The sequence below is a fragment of the Helicoverpa zea genome, chromosome 4 (genome assembly GCF_022581195.2).
Source record: "Helicoverpa zea isolate HzStark_Cry1AcR chromosome 4, ilHelZeax1.1, whole genome shotgun sequence".
Lineage (NCBI taxonomy): Eukaryota > Metazoa > Arthropoda > Insecta > Lepidoptera > Noctuidae > Helicoverpa > Helicoverpa zea.
Genome location: NC_061455.1, coordinates 819,605 through 840,623, shown reverse-complemented (window position 1 = coordinate 840,623; position 21,019 = coordinate 819,605). Strand labels below are relative to the sequence as shown.

At 35.2% G+C, this 21,019-nt stretch overlaps 1 protein-coding gene across 1 annotated transcript in view; it reads right to left on the bottom strand.

Moving 5' to 3' along the window:
- LOC124630064 (probable basic-leucine zipper transcription factor R) overlaps nucleotides 1-21,019 on the bottom strand; it is a 45,439-nt gene that overhangs the window by 2,921 nt on the left and 21,499 nt on the right. The window lies entirely within an intron of this gene.

The following is a 21,019-nucleotide window of genomic DNA, read 5'->3' as shown; positions in this document are numbered from 1 at the left end:
AAGTTAAAGTAATGTGTGTCTATTTTGTTGCAGGCTGTATTTAGTACGTAGCTGACATGTGACTAATAGGTTTCATGATGTGGTAAAAGTAATTAACATTGAGTTAATCTCGGGTTCATAAAGTTCATTTTACTATTTATAAATCAAATCATTTATTTCCAAAGATATAATCACACGTTTAAAAGACTTTGACAAGACACTTTTTTTATAATTTTTGTGTTTTGTAAATCAAGCCACTTATTTTACAATATTGCTCCAAAAATTAGACCTTTAGTTGAGTCAAATAGGTCAAAAATAAAATCCTGAATAGACCCTTAGGGTCAACTCACTACTTTCTATATCTAAAACAAAGTACTTTGAATACTTTAGTGAGTTTTATTTTATTAGGAAACTACCGATTACCAAACTAAATACAATTTAGCACCACTTATTTCCAAGTGTTAAAAACAATATTTCAACTAATTAACTTCAAATAAGCGATTTCCATTCAAGCAGATATCCGCGTCCATGAAAAATGTTAACACATACAGTTGCATATTTTGTAAATATAAACGCTAATATTGGCGGAACTAATTATAACGATATTGCTCAGCATTTATCGCAAATATTTTCAACTAAATACGTGAAGACATATTGTCTTGTATTTATATTGCCTCTCAGACGAATCGAACCTAGACCTTAAAATTCTACAATTTCTCTTACAAACCCGAAGTATTAACCCAGAAATATAAACCTTTTGAATCATGCTCATACACATTTCCAACAAAAACGCTTAACCTTAAACGGCAATAATCTCAAACATCATATTATTATAATAAGCATATTGACCTTAGCCCTTCGTAATGATAATGATAATGACCCACACGCGACTCATCGGACATTCAACTCTTATATAATGCGTCTGCGCAGGTTGTAGTTAACGAGTTTCTGCCCAGCTGTGGTGACAATGGGTTAAGGAAAAGTAAAGACTAGATGAAAAGGACATAGGTGTATTTTTATGTATGTATGTATGTAAAATTCCATCATTGATTCAAAATACTTTAGATGTCCAGATGTCCTGGATAAAGCGAAGTGGAAGAAGAAGATACGGAAAGCGGACCCCGTCACACGACGGGACAAACGCTAAGAAGAAGAAGAAGATTCGATACTACTTTAGTGGTAAAATAGTAGAACTCAGCAGAATTTCAAATCTGTAGGGGTGAGATTATGTATATAACGCATATTGGAAAATACTTGACATACACGAAGTCGATCGATATTTGTAAATAAAAACTTTTTAGAAAATGACCTCCGGTTCTGTAAATATAAATCAATCCGAACATCCAAATACAAATTTAATAAACTAAAATTAGGGACTGAACACTTCGCTCCGTAATTCAATACAATAACACGTAATTACAACAGCATGTAACAATTGTCGTAACAGTGGTTAATTACAAAACAGCCGGCGTGCCGACCCACTTGCAGTAGGGACACCACGTTGAGGTGAAAACTGATACATTTCCTCATAGAATTTACACTTGTTGATTTCTGACTGATACTTACATAGGTTCGCGAATATTAAACACTACCCGTTTGCAAGAGGTTTCCCGCATCCCGTCGGAACTACTGCCTGTACTGGAATAAATAGTATAGCCTATAGCACGCAGGAACATTGTAGCTATCTGTCAGTGAAAGAATTTTGGAAATCCGACCAGCGGTTCCAAAGATTACCCCCTGCATACAAACTTACAAATACCTTTTCATGATATTAGTACTACGTATAGACTTAAATGTAACAACTTTTATGGAATCAGATTTTCAATAATCAACAAAATGTAGGGTAGCTGTTTGTAACTATATCTAATATCAAGACGACCGACACCTTACGCCCGTGACCATGGATGCCGAAAAAGATCCGAAACGTCGGGATTAAATAATATTAATATAACCGCCATAAAATCCGTAAAAGTAGTTTTATTTAGAATTTACACGTGATTTGTTGAAGAGACTGAATAGATTTTGATCTGTTGGTGAGATTGAATGGCTGTATACATTTTTTGACACAATCATTAAAATGGCAAGTGAAATATTTAGAACTCAAACTTTTAAATAATATTCCGAAAATATGTGTCGACGTTTCACGTGACATAAGGGCTGGCTTGTTTTTCTTACTTTGCAGCCAATCTTCTGGGCACGTTTTCAGAGAACAGTGATGCGGAGGACTACTTTGACGCCTAACTCATGTTCTCTTAGAACTAGTAATGTAATTACATATATTTTAATTGAATTAAATAACATTATAATTACTTATAACAACTTAAATTAACGAAGTTCCAAAGTATTTCTCATATTTAAAGGCTCCAATCAGCATTCGCACCACAGCTCAATTAGACTAACTTTACTAGACAAACTAATGTTTCTCACAAATTAGCCAGATATTACTGAACGCCAAAAAAGGCCTAACTAAATTGGCTTGTCCTAATTTTTCTCGGAGACGTGCTCACCACAGCGTGAGTAATGAAATTGGTGCAACTTTTGGACTGGTTTTGATATTTTGAGGATGTGTACCTGATATTAACACAGGCTGTGTTGCTAACCTTATCTTATAGTTACAAAATACTCTAATCCGAAGTCTAATTCCTGGACTCAATAAACACATACCAACTCAAACTATCGGGTAACTGTCACTACCAATCCATAGTTAGTAGCCACGCAATAGACTCGCCCATTACATCATGGGTGAGCCCCATGGTGAAAGCTAAACTATGTATAACAGTAAAAGTAGGCAATTGTCCAACTCATGTCAGATTACGTTTTACGGCTATTTTTAGGGTTCCGTACTCAAAGGGTAAAACGGGACCCTATTGTTTTCGCTCCTCTGTCCGTCCGTCCGTCAGTCCGTCTGTCACCAGGCTGTATCTCATGAACCGTGAAAGTTAGAGAGTTGAAATTTTCACAGATGATGTATTTCCGTTGTTATACAACAAATACTGAAAACTAGAATAAAATAAATATTTCGGGGGGCTCCCATACAACAAACGTAATTTTTTGCTCATTTTTGCTCGATGTCCATAAATATACACAGAATATTAGTTTGGATGGTACGGAACCCTACATGTGCGAGTCCGACTCGTACTTGGCCGGTTTTTTCCTTCTAAACTATGAACAGATTACCGTGAAAGTGTCATTGTGTGACTGTGAATATTTTAATGTCTATTCTTGTGGGATGGTATCTTAATAGGCATATGGATGGGAAAATGTAAATTCTTCCTGTATTGTTTTTTTTTTAATGATATGCCAATTGTAGCGGTGTATAAAGAAAGAGATTTTGCGAATTGGCGAAGTTATGTGAAAATGGCTGAACCTGTTTCGCAAAAATGTTGTGTCAATGTATAAGTAGATTAAACCCTGGAAAAAGTTAAATAGTTTCGTTTCATTTCTGTCTAGGAAAAAAATAGTTGTAAAATAAATTAAAGTCATTTAAAAAATAAAAGTACATACCCATAATTTTCGTATACCTACTGTGCTCTATAAGGCACCAGAATATATGCAATTATCACATAGTTAGTATAAAATAATTTACTTAACAAGGCAATTAATATTAATGGCTGATAACAACTTCTGAGTTTATGCCGAACATTATAATTAATTAATGTTAAATCACTTAATTATGGATGTCGTTAAAATTAATTCTAAATCAGACGAGTTATATTGCAATCTATTTACTTCGATTTTATGGTGTAAATGTAAAGATGCCTGACCACTGAAATAAAACTGGTCGATTAGAAATGTTATAGTTCGGCCATTCAGAGAATGCGTTCCTGACACGTCGCGATTGAACTGACGACGTAACTACATTCATTGATTATTGATATAATAATGTTGTTTTAATGCTCCTCAATTGTTAAAACGGTAAACAACCAGCAAAAATATTTTTATCGTAACTGCAACGCCATTGCAAAGTTACGTCGTCAGTTCAATCGCGACGTGTCAGGAACGCATTCTCTGAATGGCCGAACTATAGGAAATGTGAGTGAATAACTAAGCTCTGTTATAACGAACGAAAACAAATTTCGAAATAGCACGCTTATAAAAAGCAGTATATTATGTCCTTTCTCAGAGCCTAGACTAACTGTGTACTCAACTTCATCAGAATCGGTTCATTAATGTTGACGTGAATGCCCGACATTAATTTTATGAAATTAAGTAAGGAAGTAAGAACTTACAATACTAAAGCCTTCCCAACTGAATCTAAAAGCTTCGCTAAATATAGTACCTAATCAGCATTGACTTGCTAATATCTTAGTAAATTCAACAAATATTTCATTAAATATCCACGCATTCCTAGAACAACTGGTAATGTGACAAATGATCAATAGTTAGATGTAAATGTGTCCTGAGTCATAGACCAGCTATCATAATGGAAACCGTTACGCCATAGTGTGTAGGGACCTCAAGTTGCAAGGATAACGAGTAAAACTTGTTGAACCTACGATTAATTGAATTATATATTATTTTACACCCGAAGCCTTGACGCATTTGTCCAAGGTTTGATTCTCCGGCCATGACGTTAGAAAATCTCAGAGGCAGAGGGCTTAACACAGAGTAATTTTTCTTTTGCAAAATATTAATATCAAGCTTGACCGGTTTAACTTATTTTGTGAGATATTTCAAGCAAATAATATTCTAATTGCCAAATGATTTTGCGAAAATTCCTATCAATATTAACTGAGGTAGCCTAATCTACCATCAATTTTAGAAAACCATTCAACCATATAAATTATTACAATGACCGCAATAATAATAATATCTACTATTACGCAAGGTATCGATAAAAATGTACACTAGTACAGTCACGGGCATTAATGGCTGAGTATTTTGCTTATTTATATAGGTAATGCAATACAATTAAATATTTTGATATACGAGCAAAAAGATGTATCCTTGATAACTGATTACAATCGAGCCTCGAAAGTTTCGCAATAAAACGCATTTTCTGCCTTTCTAAAGCCAAAAATTAATTTCACCTAGGCCTTTACACAATTAGTGAATTTCTAACATCCAGAGGATTCGCTAAAATTTATGTTTAATCATGTAAGCTTACAAATATCACTTCAAAATTGCAAAGCTACCAAAGTGGTTCAACCATCAATGTCCGCGACTATACTCACTATCACTAAAAGTTACGCCTCCCCGAGGGCACAATAAAAACATCGCCATGTTTAGAAAAGCGGACCACATTGAAATGTCGTATAGAACTCAGTTACTTCACGTCGCGAAAGTGTGTTACGCGGCTGTAATATTAAATAGAGCTGTATGTATGAATAGACAACAATTGTGTTAGCATAAAAAATTAAATTGTGTCTGTTAGGACGATGTGGCGATAATAGTCCTTTTTAATTCGCATGTTACTAAACGTTATTTAAGCCGTTGTATGTCGGAGCGCAAATATACGCGAGACCCAATTGATTTTCTATTGTTTTATAATTAGCGTCAGCGAGATGTTAAAGAAGAAGATTCGTATTATTTATTACCTATATGAAATGAAAACCATAAAAAGACAAGAAAGTGTACTTTTGAAAAACATACTTCCGAAAATCTTGAAGGAAAATAAAGTAGCGGAAAAAGCTACAATTTTAAGGAATCTTTGCCCACATTTTTTATTCAGTATACCTATGAAAGATTGTAATAATTATTTCGCCACTATCCCTGAATAAGAAGTAATTTCCCCGGAATCCAGTTGAAAACACAAGTAACATCTAATCTAGGTACACACTGACTCACATACTGATTCATCTTGTTCACAATACCTCTCACGAAACTTCAAATATCGAAGTAAGAAAGATCACACAGCATTACACCAACCAATATTTCCCACACTTGATAACTAGCTTAAACTAGTTTTTTCCCATCAAAGCTATATAAATCATGGTATAAGTTCCATCACATTAAGAGTACACACACTGAAAACTTTTAGTCGCCCGATAGTTTTTTTGGGCTTATAAATCAGTATGAAAATGAATGGTAATGATGATGATGTCCTCCTAGCCGATTATCGGCAACGGCGACTGTTCTCATGTAAGGAGATTAGCCAACTACGCAGGACATATTATAGTGCACGAGCATTTGCGCAGACACAGGTGCACTCACTATTCCTTAACTCTCATAGCCCGATGGGACGGTAATCCGACACGACCGGAGAGAGATCAGGCGCAGGACCGACATTTACGTGCTCTCCGATGCACGGGTGTATCAATCACCAGCTTCCAGGCTCCGGGCTGCTTTGTGAAAGTCTTCTAAAACCCACAAAGCGATTTCGGCCCGACTCGGGAATCGAACCCGAGACCTCGTGCTTAGCAGCCGCACTTGCGACAGCTAGACCAACGAGGCAGTTGAACGAGGAATGGTAATACACACGGACTAACGATCACGTATTGATCTGGTATCAGCCCAACTCAAAAATTTGTTTCGGTAATGATTTTCTGTAAAATACATAGGGACTTAACCAACAGTTAATTCATTATGGCTTTTTTTTAAAGAAAATCATGATTCCCAACAAATTTTCCGTTTTCAGTCAGACTTGTTAGGCCGATTGAAAAGCTGCTGTATTCAGCTAAACCAGATCTTTGTAATATACGTACTACCCTTCGTCTTCACACTGATTTAAGAGCACAAACAAACTATCGGCCGACCAAAAGTTTGCAGTCTGCGAATACATTAAGGGCATGTAATCGATACGACGCGCGTCGCCGTTAGAAAGGAACCAGTGTGTATTGTCCTTAAGTACGTGTCGCAATGTTGAACTTAGTTAATAATGGCTCGTTAGACGTTCACGATGGATGGTGGGCAGAGATTAAGCTGAATTTGTTGATCTTGTAGGTGCGTGTTTAAGTTACTGCAGTTCAAACACGTCCCGATAAAAATTCGCCTTAGCAGTTCTTTCTTAAGTTCTAGACTATCTGTATACCTTTCTTTTTACTCGGTGTCATAGTTTTTGTGTTTGAGACGGACAGATAAAGTTACTTTAAGTACTTTATGCTATTCTCATTTGTTTGGATAAACAAAAAATGGAACAAGTATATAATCATTAAAGCGCAAGAATAAAATCAATCAAAATAACCAAACAACTATGAAAGTGTGACTAACGAGTTGTTTATTTAAATTAAATAGCTCTTGACCTCCACAACAGGTTTAAAAATAAACAAAAGCTTTTTTATTTATTTACTAAATATAAACTCGTTTGAAATACATAATACTTTTTACTATATTGATAGTAGGAAATTGGTTCATTGATTATTGTAAATTCAAGTAATTTCAAGCTTGATCTAAACTTAAATTCATCAGAAATGAACTAAAATTTAAACACACTATTATTATAAACTAGGTACATTATTTAATTTTAATCGACAACCAACATATAAAACCCATGGCAATTTGACACATACAAACAATCTGTTCCCTTTAGTAATAAGTAGGTACCTACTAGACCACAATCCTATACGTAGGATTATCATAGATCAACCAGCACTTTTTCCCCTTCATACAACATCAAGATTAGACCACCGCCACACTTACCGCCTAACACTCTTCTTCCTCTTGCCCTGTTCCCAATTTTATTTGTGGTCGGCGCAATATGTCATTCTCTTCCATTTTCCCCTTTCACTCGTCATACTGACACTCAATCCCTTCCTATTCATGACATCTTTCAAGCAATCCATTCATCTTTTCTTATGTCTTCCTCTTCCTCTCCGTCTATTTACATTCATAAATTCATAATTTCAAAAATAGAAAGCTAAAAAAAAAACACGCAATCACGCCCTCATAAGGAACACCAAAAAGGTTTATCATCATCAAGATCTGCAGTCCGCTCTAATTTCGTCACATCGCTCCGTCCCCCGGCTGCACTCGGTCGTGGCTTACTTAACAAGTAATTATGTAGTACCGGTACGTAAGTCACGACGTCCGTGTCCCTAGTGAGTCATTGAGTCACTCATTCATCTTATCTCCCATCGACTGCTGATGCCCTGGTATTCTGTGCGCAGTGGGGAATCTAGATGCTACCATTGAATTAAGTGTGATAAAAAATAGATAGGTATTAAAGAATGTAATTGAATTTGAAATGTGTTTATTAATAGGTCAAATAAGTCATGACGGTCATTTCAAGGGCTTAGAAGCTCTTGCTAAGTTATTTGTTCTCAATGGCGAGTCAGCGGTTTAATGTAAACCTCTGTAGGATCAACGACTCGTAAAAATGTTTGTAACACAATAATATCCTGCTTCATATATGCGAAAGTAGCTCCGTCTATCTGTCGAGCCTTCATGCAGAAAGTACTAAATCGATTTCAATGAAAAATAGTACACATATTCGAGTAGACTCTGAGAAAGGATATTTTAGCCTAGTGCGGGAAGGAGTTTTCTCTGGTCACTAGTAGAACCGCAGAACCCAGCTAGCAACAAAATTAACAACTTAATAACCAACTAATTTAAGGCTATAAAAACTTTACAAAATAAGACTATGTTTAGCCCGCGTGGAATGTAGACCAACACTCATTAAGTACCAACCAGAGCGTGAAAGATATAAAACTGTTTATAATCTTATAATTACTTCCCAACTGTTCTGGAAGTGAACACAGCTGTGCAGAAATTATGTTGTCTTGTCAAGATAAATTATCTTGTCCGTTTATCGTATTGTTTTTCTCTTATTTTAGCATTTAGCTACACAATAATAGTTCGTATTGAAAACGGGTTATTCGTCAACTGGACACACGTATGTCCAGTTGGTGAGACTCAAAATTTGTACATTTATCACTTCGTCAACTGGACACGCCAAGATTTTGATTAGTGTCCAGTTCTTGAAACTTAAATTATATCACTTTTATGTTTTTGTCCCTTGAAACAAAGGCTATGTCAAAACATGCAGCTGAAAATCATTAAAAAATATTTCATATTCACTGGTATTTTATTAATAAGTGATAATCCTGTTAATAATCATATTTCCATATGAATATGACAAAACTCATTAAAACAGTATTTATAGATTCACTTCTTCCATGCCTATCTATCTAAGTATGGTTTCTGTGTGAAAATAATACCATTCTGAAATAGTCTTATTTAGTTTTAGATGCCACCCATTCCAATTGACAATTCTCATAATATCAGTTTCCATAACATGCTATATCATCCAAACACGACTTTTAATGACAATAACGAGAATATTATATATTACGTATTTTTCTACTGGCTCACATATAAATCATAAACAGTTGGGAGCTATGTAACAATTTCTCCGCGTATAATTTACAGTACAACAAGTTTAATGAGCAAATTTTAAGTAAAACTAGGACAAAATGAAACTCATACGGTATGTAATACTATGTAATGCGCTTATGTAAGTGAATATTAATGCTTAGTAACTTCACGGCTCATTTAACGGCCGAGTGCCGACAGTTATGCAGATTCGGTTAGTTTTTTTGCAACAATAGGCCGGTTTGGTAGTTTTGTGCCGTTATGAAAAGTAGGAAATGCTTTTTCATTGACTGTAATGTGAGGAATGTGAGTCAGCTACAAAATTTATCATGATGTAGTTTTCGAAAACTTGAATAGTCGTATCTAAAATTGCCAAATTTCACTAGTTTTCCTTCGTGGTTTCACCCGTAAACCGTGAAAACTACATTCCTTGCCCGGATGAAAACAGCTTATCTCATCCGGGGATAGTATAGCTTCGTAACAGTAAACAATTGTTCTAATCGTTTCAGAAGTTGCAGAAACTGTACACCTTAAGATTGAGCTCGATGTGAAATTGTAGCACACTTCAAATTATGGTAGTTTCATTAAACCATAAAAAAATACGTTTTTTTCAAGAAAATGTACAAGACTTTCATCAGTAACCCTATAGCCTATGTCAATTTCCTTTGTAGCAAACTTGCTCCCAATCTCAAACCTATCTTCATTCGACACACAACACATCAGAAGAAAACAGAGTTAAGACACCAACAAAACATCGATGACCCACAATATCCTAACACATTGCTACCACAGAGCTAGCAATTTGCAGTGTCGACAGACCTGCAAGAGTGCACCGTGAAAGGTACAAACGACATACAAATAGATGGTACATACAAATAGATGTAATCAAATGACAATTTCTGATACTTTCGACATTCTAGGCTGTTACATGTCCGTCATTAAAAATGAGGTGTAATTTTAACTTTTTTTTCTCTCTTATTTTCTTTGTGTTTGAGAGTTGTTATGTAAAATAATGGTCATGTTCTTGTAAGTTGAGAATAAATAAACTAGAAGGTACGTGTTGATGATAATTTTTCCTTGAGCACTGTTCTCTCATAGAATGAAGAACCTTTTTTTAGATTTTAATGGATAAATCGAGAAAGGAAAACCCGTCAGTTTTGCTGAAGTTATTAAATAAAGAAAAAAAATAACAAGGTGCAGAAAAGTAAACTTAGAAGTTATTTCTAGTATTAAAAAATAATAATTGAATGTAAGTACGCATTGTTAGTAGGTAAGTAACATTTTAAAATAAAACCTAACTCCACAGTCCACAGTTAAAATCTCAGTTAAACTAACTAAGAACAATGAAAGAGAATGGCTCGCGGTCAAGCAAACATTCATTCACAACAACCCTTCATTAAATCATAGACAATTGTCTAATTGCTATCGGAAATCGAAGCATTTAACATAGTTCTGACTTAAGTTCTGACAATTGTTAGACCGTAACACACGATCAAGCTATTACGAACACGATTAACTTGCAGCAGTCGGTTCAATGACAATAAGTGTGCACGATTGTAGAAATTACCCCGTTTAGGGTAAATGGGTAAAGGGTAAGCTGAAGGCTTTTTGGCTAAGAGCTTTACTGGTAATGGTTACTTAAGTTACATTAATAAGTACATGTAACGTTTATCGATTTGATACAAATTATATTTTTCCTATAGGTAGTGTATGTAGGTATATTTTGTACAAAACTGGAGTTTAAGGCCAAAGTTTACCGAGAACACAACCGTTCGTTTTTCTTACAACAACTGTTTATTTATTCTGAAACTTGAATGTGAAAATATATAGGTACTAAACAGTTTTAAATGTGGTCGGTGAACTTGCGCGTAAGTTTTTTCAAATTAACCAGGCGAACTCTGACGTAGAACAACAAGAACAGCTATAAAACCAGGAAAGGCGATCCAAGAAGCTCAGTGATCACAAGAAGTGGGCTTATCACGAAAAACTACCCCCATTTAACCACTATATTGACCAACGAATCTACAAAAATTCAATTTAATCCGTCTTTACCTTTAGTCCAACGAAGTAATAAAAAATCAATTTAATCCGTCTTTACCAGCTTAAAATTACCATACTTCAAGCTACATCCATAACAATCCAGTTCCACCGCACTTGTCGGACATGTCGTGCGCAGACGCGTAACTCATTGGTTATGTGCGACACGCGTAATGGCGCGGTCACCATTATACAGCAGTGTTAGCACTCTTGCGCATGTAATGTGGGATAATTTGTCTGTGATGTGTGTTTTTATTGGTAAGACAGTTGTTTATGGGTTTGTGTGTTGTTTGATACGGAACTGGGTGTTTGTTGAAGCCGGAAGATTTCTTTCTAATTTTCAAAACTTTGATGTCTGTACAAATGTGTTTCAGACGGGATGATAATTAGGTAGTCCTAGGTGGCAATCACCCATACTACTCTGAAGCAACCTTTATGGGTAGTAAAAACTAGTCAAGAAAGTCTGACAACCAGCCTTACCAAGGGATATCTGGTTGCCTTAATGACTGGGTTGAAGAGGTCAGAAGGGCTCCTGACATAGTAGTCAAAACTGTACATCTATCTTTTGGGTTTTCAGGATGAAATATTTGACACCTTCATCATACTACTCTCCACGTTTCAATCACTACACCAGTCTAACACTACCTACATACTATACATACTCTATCATGACAAGTCAATAAGCTAGATCACTCTCGCTTTCTCTGCGTCCGCGCACATCGGCCATTGCGCATGCGTCTCAAGTCTTAGAAAGCCAACGGTTTCACTGACCGCTAGAGGACGACATCTTGAACTTGCCTGGTTAATTATTTAACTATTTAACAGCTGTTTTATATGGTTACAGATAATGTTGGTGTTAAATTAAACATGGTTTGATTTAATTAAGAATTAGCATTTTAAATCTGTCCATCTGTAAGTTCTTATTGATGTGCATTAGCAATCTGATTTGTATCTTACGAGGTGATTATTTTCCTAGGACTTAATGTTGAGTTTTCTATTGCTTAATTTCTAATTATGTTAGAAAAGTGACTACCAAAGTAATGGCTAAAGTGGTGTTTATGCGCTTGACCACTGATTAAGTTCATGTATTTGAGAATCAATAATTTTATGTGTCCATTTCTGTATGTAATAAGTAAGCACTCGTTTATAGACTTTTTGTTGAGCTGTCAGAGTACGTTTCAACTATTTTATATGATATTAAAACGATCCTAATGGATTAAACTGCCAAATAAATCATATACCATTTAAATACAGCCGCAGGGATAATTTGCATCAACATTTTTCTTTCAAAATAAGTTCTTGCAACACAAAGCAACAATTGAAGAAATGATTATTAATGAATGAGTGTACATTGCTCAAGAACTACTCGATATCGTAACGAATAATATTTATTGTGATACGATAGAATCGATTCTCGATAATCGGAATAAGTATCGAGTTATGAAATCGTTACTGGTCTAATATTTGTTATTATGAGTACGTAGCTGAGTTTGTAATACTTTTAAAAATGTCTCAACTGAGTTAAAACTGGTCGAAATTATTGAAAGGAGTTCTCGAGTAAGTAAAAAAAAGATGACCACTGAAAGATAGTTTAGAGAACATAATAAAGAGGAAACATTTTTTGTTTGTTTGCCTAGGTTAGGTTCCGAAACTACTGAACCGATTTCAATCATTTTTCGATGTTCAAAAGCTACACTCTTCCCAAGTAATATAAGGTAAATCGCCTAGTTAACAATATACATATTGTGCTCTAATATGATTCGATTGGCAATAATAATCGGCATAACAATCGAAACTATTACAAAATTGGTTTATAATGATATCGAGTTTGCCGGCTGTCATGTTAAGTATAGTTAACATATTTAGTGGCTGTCACTAATGTAATTTGTATCTTTGTTCGTCTGTCATATTGTTTATCATTTATATCTTAATACAATTGGAAATAATAACTCAAAGAAGAGTTGCAAAATTGTAATAGGAACCGTAGATTAGAATCTATTTAGGCAAGACGTGAAATAAAATTATGTTCTTTTTTGTGTTATGATCATTGTTGTAGAAAAGATGGCGAATTGCTTTTGAGTAACATCTAATTTTGAGTTTCTCAAGGAAATAAAAAATTTCTAAGAAATCTAAATAAATATATAGGTAATAAATGCTAAATGATCGATGCAAGATTACTAGCTCCCGCCAGCGGTTTCTCCCGCATCCCGTGGGAACTTTTATACACACTGATAAAAAGGCTTATAGCATATGAGATGACTTTGACCTTGCATTTAAATCATTTAAATAAATAAAAAAAAATATTTATTTACAGTTATATAAAATTTGTTTGCCTTAAAATTAAGTTAGGTACTTTGTCGTAGATATCAAAAGATTTTAACTATTATCTAATGACTGCACAAAACACCATTAAACCCATCTTAAAATTTTAGGCAGATTACGAAAAACGGATACAAACATAATCTTGTAACATTAGCATACAATACTAAATAACATTTAGATCTGAATCTAAAAAAATACATGCGTTTTTACGATTTATTAGCTTCCTTGTATGATAGCAATAATTTATGGATGCCATTTGGCAATACTGAGAATTTAGTGTAAAAAACCGATAGTACTGTCCGGAACTGCTTGGAAAAATCTTTATGAAGTGGGTACGTATTTGTAGAGATATAAATCATTGAAATTACCGAATCGATTATCATGATAACCTTACATAATATTACAAACACGAAAGTCTTGATCTTACACCAAAACTATTGAATTGATTTAAATGGGTACAGATGGTCTTTTTCATCCTGGTGTGGGAAAGAGTACCCTCAGGATGAGAGTGGAACCGCGGGAAACAGCTTGTTCTTTTCATATAAAACATGCATAGACATGATTTCGCATTTTACAGTATTATTCACAAATCACAAGGACAATGACCGTCTCAAATCAAAAATGCAGGTCATAGAAACTATATAAAAAAGCATCGATATCAATTTCCGATTGTTTCCAATCGATTAACAACAAAACAATCGATAAACGAATAAATATTTATGACAAAAATCCTTGATCTGTATGTGTGAACCGTACATACAGAAGTACGGTCAGCAAAAACATTGAATAATAGCGTTACGAAAGAAAACGTGTGGCAATGTTTACGCACTAATGAAAATCGGTAACGTATGCTCTTTGAATCGATATATCGACTCGTTTTGTTTTTATTCGATTCTTTATCGATGTGTGGTAAACTGTATTTTTTTTTTATCACGTTGTATTGTTGGGTAAGTTTTTTTGGGCACTAAGATGTTGGTTAATCCTATAGCTGCATCTCACATTTTTTATTTCGTTGAAGATGGTGTCAATGCGCTTTTTCCAGAATTAATGTTGTGAATTAATGTGTCCTTTTTTTGTGGGAAATAATCAATTGACCCTTCCCGCTGTGGGTGCAGCTTACTAAGTTCGTAACACTAACTAAAACCTACCATGTTCCTTCTTGAGCCCTTTATGTATAGCCCTGGCAGGCTTGGCCCAATGGAAATAAGTGTGTCCTTAGTTACACAATAACTTGATAATAGATGCATTTAATTAATGTTTTCAACTCGAAATTGACATTTTCATTACAACGTTTCGTCCAGTCCAAACATGCTTATTATAAACCTGACAAGATTCAAACCATCCATCAAAACAACAGTCTCAAGGGTAGCCAATAGCAAAAATCATTGTGTTCTATCATTTTAAGGCTGGCAGCATCAATCAGACTGAACTTTTGATTGGCCGACGAGGTTACTCTATGATCACCTTGTGTCTATGTTCCCAGAATCATGAATGTATGTGGTTGCGAAATTAATGGTGTTATAGTGTACTCTGTAAGTCGAGATAAGTATTATAACTATATTAGTTTATAATGCACAAATTGTAGAAGAAAACTTTCAGCTTATTTCAATTTTTTTTCAGACAAACTATACACACCAAAAACAAACTTAAAGTACTCCTATATAAAAAAGCTTCTATTCTAATTATTTCAAAAACTTTAAAATGTTATATAAAACACGAATCAATTTGTCGATAAGTATTTACGAAATGTATCGATAAATTATCGACTTCCTACGCTCAAATTAATATTACATTCCCACAAAATTACTCCGGTTAATCTAAATCCATTATCGGAACCTCGACCTTTACAAAATCAATCACTAGAACAATATATCGATTGAGATAATCTCGCACATTCTATTTCCCGCCAAAACTTTCACTTGACAGCTGACCTTGACAGTTGTCCGCCATCTTGTAATTAACGTCACTTTTATATTAATTGCGCGCGAGTGTGAATGGCCTGCCCTTGCTAGGTAACCCGGAGTCTTAATGTCATGATTTTCCGTGATAGTTAGTTTGTTGATAATTATCCAATATCTATATTTTCATAATAAATTATATAGTAATTATTATTTCAGTTTGATTAAACTACATAATATGTATATGTTTGACGGAAATTAACTGTCATTATCATGTTTTTAGGCAACAGACAATTTATTCACCTATTATATTAAGGATTATTTATTAGATACTATCTGACAGCCGGAACAAGGCCTCATAACCTTAATACCTAAAGAGCCAATAGTTGCAATAAACTAAAGCTTAAACATACCTACTCCTACCTACTATATTTTGTAGTGCTAGAAGCGTTATATCCTTTACATCATCTTTATTATAATCCTTTCGTAAAATGACAAAGGAATAAGCACACAATTTTTTATATCAATCGGACAACAGATAAATCACATATAACAAAAACAAAGTATCTTTCCCGCATCCGGTCCCGGACCTTAGGTAAAGAAGCTTATATATCCTTTTCAGGGTACGTCCTATATCCAGACAAATCTCAATCAGTTCAACCTTTTTACCAAGCAAAAAAAAATCACTTTCCCATTCATAATACTGCATTAAAAACGAATCTACAAAGCCTACTCCACTCCACACTATGATCAGAGTGTAATGACCACATGAGAACAGGTTGGCGGTCCCACGAGGTCAAGACTTGGAGAAAGCTGCTATCATTAAACTGATTGATACACTACATCTGCGTTTATTGATCTTCTTCTTTGGGAGATTAATTGATTGAGCTGTGTTGGGGGTCAGTCTAGCGGTATTGTTTTTTATAGACCATTACTAATATTGTAAATGTGAAATGTGTCTGTGGCGCTTTCACGCTGTAACTATTAACCAAAGCGTTTGATTTAAATGAAATTAAAACACTGATACACAGGTAGTCTAGAACCCGAGCCAAGACGTAGGTTTGTTTTTAGCCGGGTGCAATAGGTGTCCCCTGGGACACGGGTGAAACTGCAGAGAACAACCACAAAACCAACCACAAATACCAGTTCGTGATAAATGCTTGTTTTGGTGAAAAACATTCTCTACATAATATATTGTTCTTAAATAATATTTAAGAGATAACTTTATGATATATGATAAAAAGTCGTGGTGGCCTAGTGGGTAAAGGACCAACCTCTCAAGTATGAGGGCGAGGGTTCGATCCCAGGTCAGGCAAGTACCAATGCAACTTTTCTAAGTTTGTATGTACTTTCTAAGTATATCTTAGACACCATTGGCTGTGTTTCGGATGGCACGTTAAACTGTAGGTCCCGGCTGTCATTGAACATCCTTGGCAGTCGTTACGGGTAGTCAGAAGCCAGTAAGTTCTGACATCAGTCTAACCAAGGGGTATCGGATTGCCCGGGTAACTGGGTTGAGGAGGTCAGATAGGCAGTCGCTTCTTGTAAAGCACTGGTACTCAGCTGAATCCGGTTAGACTGGAAGCCGACCCCAACATGATTGGGAAAAGGCTCGGAGGATGGATGAGATAACTTTATGATAAACATCACTTGGATTACACGCGTATCTTCAAAAGAAAATGTAATGATTTACATTAAACAGCGTTTCCTGCTTTTCTAGTGCTTTTCGCCCAAATTACGGTAATAACTATAAACTTTCTCCGTACGCACATTGTTTAAGTTTTTAATCTATAATCATAATCTCAGTTACATAAAAACGATTACAAGTAGTTTTAAAATAAAACTGCGTAAAATTGTAACGTAAACAAACGCAACGTAAGATGATAGATGATGAAATAAGCGAAAGTGAAAATGAATGAAAGTGACAGAGTATTCTTCCCTAGAAAACATAAATTCATAAAGAGTTTTATTTCCTGAAGGTGAATTATTGTTTTGATATGCTTAAATACTCCTCATCATCTGCCTAGCCTTTTCCCAACTACTACGTTGGGGTCGGCTTTCAGTCTAACCGGATTCCGCTGAGTAGGTACCAGTGTTTTACAAGGAGCAACTGCCTATCTGAACTCCTCAACAATCTTGGTATTGGATTGCTCGATAGCTGGTATCAAGCAATCCAATACCAAGATTTTTGGTCAGACGTTTTGGTTTCTGACTATTACGGGTAGTACGACTGCCAAAGATGTTCAAATGACAGCCGGGACCTATAGATTACAGACCTCGTAACTAGGCCAATAATATTACACCTGTTTAGCACAACAGCCGTGTAAAATCCTCATCTGATCACAAAACACTAAACAACACTACATCTCACTAAGTATTACAATCGTCGCGTGCGCAGCAGTCACGTCACACAGACGGACAGACATCCGTGTAGCAACGTGTAAGCTGTCACGATGTCGTTACGGAGTCGTCACGGACCGTGTAAATGATGTGACTAATGATATTGATGAGGTGATTATGTCAATATGGGTAAGAGTACCCAGAGTAAGAGCACATTGCAGACTAAACATGTCAGCCAACAGTTCTTGATACTAAAGTTTTTCAGTCATACTTTTATCGGTTGAATACATGTTATTATTTCTTTTTCCATTTCTTTACCACCCTAAACTTCAAAAACTGGCCAAGTGCGAGTCGGACTCGCGCACGAAGGGTTCCGTACCATTATTTATGAAACGGACAAAAAAATCACGTTTGTTTTATGGGAGCCCCCCAAAACATTAATTTTATTCTAGTTTTCAGTATTTGTTGTTAAAGCGGCAACAAAAATACATCATCTGTGAAAATTTCAGCTCTCTAACTATCACGGTTCATGAGATACAATCTGGTGACGGACGGACGAACGGACGGACAGAGGAGCGAAAACAATAGGGTCCCGATTTACCCTTTGGGTACGGAACCCTAAAAAAGCATCTTAATACTGTGGTAAGTTATCAAAGTACAATATTGTTGATCTTAGTTATTACGCAACTAACGACCACTGCTGATACCAAAACAAATGTCTTTAATTATAAATCTTTAAATATCGACCTTAATCTTTATTGACTTTAACTAAATGGACGCGACATTTAGATCAAATATCTATGTATGTTGAAATATTAGCCAAATGTCAACTGTGGTGAGGCCGTGATATTTTTAGTTTGTAGACCGTCAATTAAAGTCGATAAAATCCAGATTCAAAGAAATGTATCAATAATACTTGTAACAATTACGCCAGGAATCCTGTTAAATCTGACCTTCGAAACTTTCTTTAATCTCCATATTCTATTTTACCTATGTCAAAGATTAAATAAACTATGAACACATATAATACAGTTCATTTATTAATTATTCAAAGTATTCGGAAGTTAGGAAATACCTATTTTTTTAAACGGACCAGTCACATTAATAAATCTATCAAACCAGTCCACAACTCTAGATAAAACCGATTCATTATACCTAACTAAATGAAGCTTACTAATAGATCACAAATCATGCTCTGGGTAACAAATTAATAATCAATTTCAACACCCCCCTTAGCCTTAGCCCCTATCTCTAGCTTCTAAAACGAGCCCAAACCGCTTTGCACAAATTCACCTAACTTTTTTACAAACACCCACTCCCTTCCTATAGATTCCCAGATAACATAATTTACATTTTACAAACTCATGTTCCATTTTTCCTTACACATACATTATCCTAAACAAATAGCAGGTTGAACAACTGCGCGGGCGCAAGAATGGCATTAGAAAGGATAGCGCGAAGGTCGGGCCGTGTCCGCTAGCGGAGCGCTGTGTAGTACCTATGTAGGTAGTTCTTCTGTCCTTATGGGGTTCAGATAATGTTATTATGTCTATGGAAATGTTTAACTATAGCTAGTAATTTAGACTCGAATCAATCAATCAAATGAAATTGAATCAATCAGCAATATTATCGGTCATAAGGTGCGGACGGCCCGTAGATGAGTGACTATCTTATCGTGACGAGTTTCAGGAAATTGGTTTGTCCTGGCTATGATATGGACATCTTGGGCAGACAATACGAGTAGTCAGAAGATTACAAGTCTTAACAAAGTTCATCGTGTTACCTGAGAAGGTTTAGTAGGTCAGATAGGAAGTCGCTCCATATATAAAACACTAGTACTCAGCTACATCATACTAAACTGGCAGCTGACCCCAACATAGATGTGAAAAGATTAGGAATAAGATAACATTGTTACCAAGTGGATCATGATTTTATCATTCATCATCTGCCTACCAGTGCTTTACAAGCCAACCAATTATTCGTTAGTATAATGTTATGATTACTTTCTCAATATTTTAATGCTACACTTACTTCTACGTAGAATGTCTGGCAACTGTAAAGGTAAATGCAGTTGCATTCTCCCGTTGCAATTGTGTGCATTAGAATGTGCGTAGCGCCAGCAATGCTAGGAACTAAATCTAGTATTTACCGTACATAGTTACTGCTTGTTTTCCGCAAAGGTAAAGTTATTTTCCATCTGGAGTACTTACCTGAAAAGATAAAACCAACAGATTAGTATTTTATTTTTGTAGATAAATTATAGAAGGTTATATATTTTTGTTTGGATTCATTTTCAGCAAGTTGTGCATGTTTTAGAGACATCTTATTTTTTTGAACTTATTACAAAAAAAAAACTTTAATAAAAACAAATAAATATTTAACCAATTTCTGTACTCTAACAATAAATTCAAGAACTCTGACCCCATCAACATAAAATATTGTCATCAAAAGTTCAACGCACAGACTCGAACCCGCGATCGTTTGATAAGAGAATCCTTCGCTCTTAATAGCCGAGTTTCCGCTCATTGACATTACATATTACTCCACAAGCAGTTAAAAGATAGGTTCAATATTAACCGTAAGGTTAGTGAGAATGTAAATCACTGTGGAATCTGTTAAACTGGTTTTGAAAGCAATAAAATGCACGTTTTTAAGTCAACTATTTGCTTGTAGGGCTATATTGGGATAATTTTAAGGTTAAGTACTGATACATCCGTTATTGTGAAATACGTACATGTTTTAGACTCTAGTTTACCTTAGGAATTTGATACTGCCAATGTTAGTTTGGTTAAGTTGATGTTGGTTACTCTTTCATGCAAAAACTACTGACTGGATTTTGGTGAAACTTTGCTCTAATATAGATCAGACAAACATAATATAGTCAAAATAGAGCCAGGCTCTAGTCTAAAACACGTTGAGATTTTTTCTCAAGAAGTATGTATGCCCAAAATTACATTTGATTACTTGTATATTCTATTGGCTTCACATTTAGTGATGAAATCCTCGCAATTAATAGCAATTACACCAAGAGCAAAGTTTATGGTAATATAGGCAAACTAGTTGCGACCTTTCATAGCACTTGTTTTATGGGCACTATTTAGAACAGGTTCATACTATTTACATACAAACTAACTTATTTACGTACTTTTTATGTGAACAAGGTATTTAACTGATGCCGACATTAGCGCAATCAT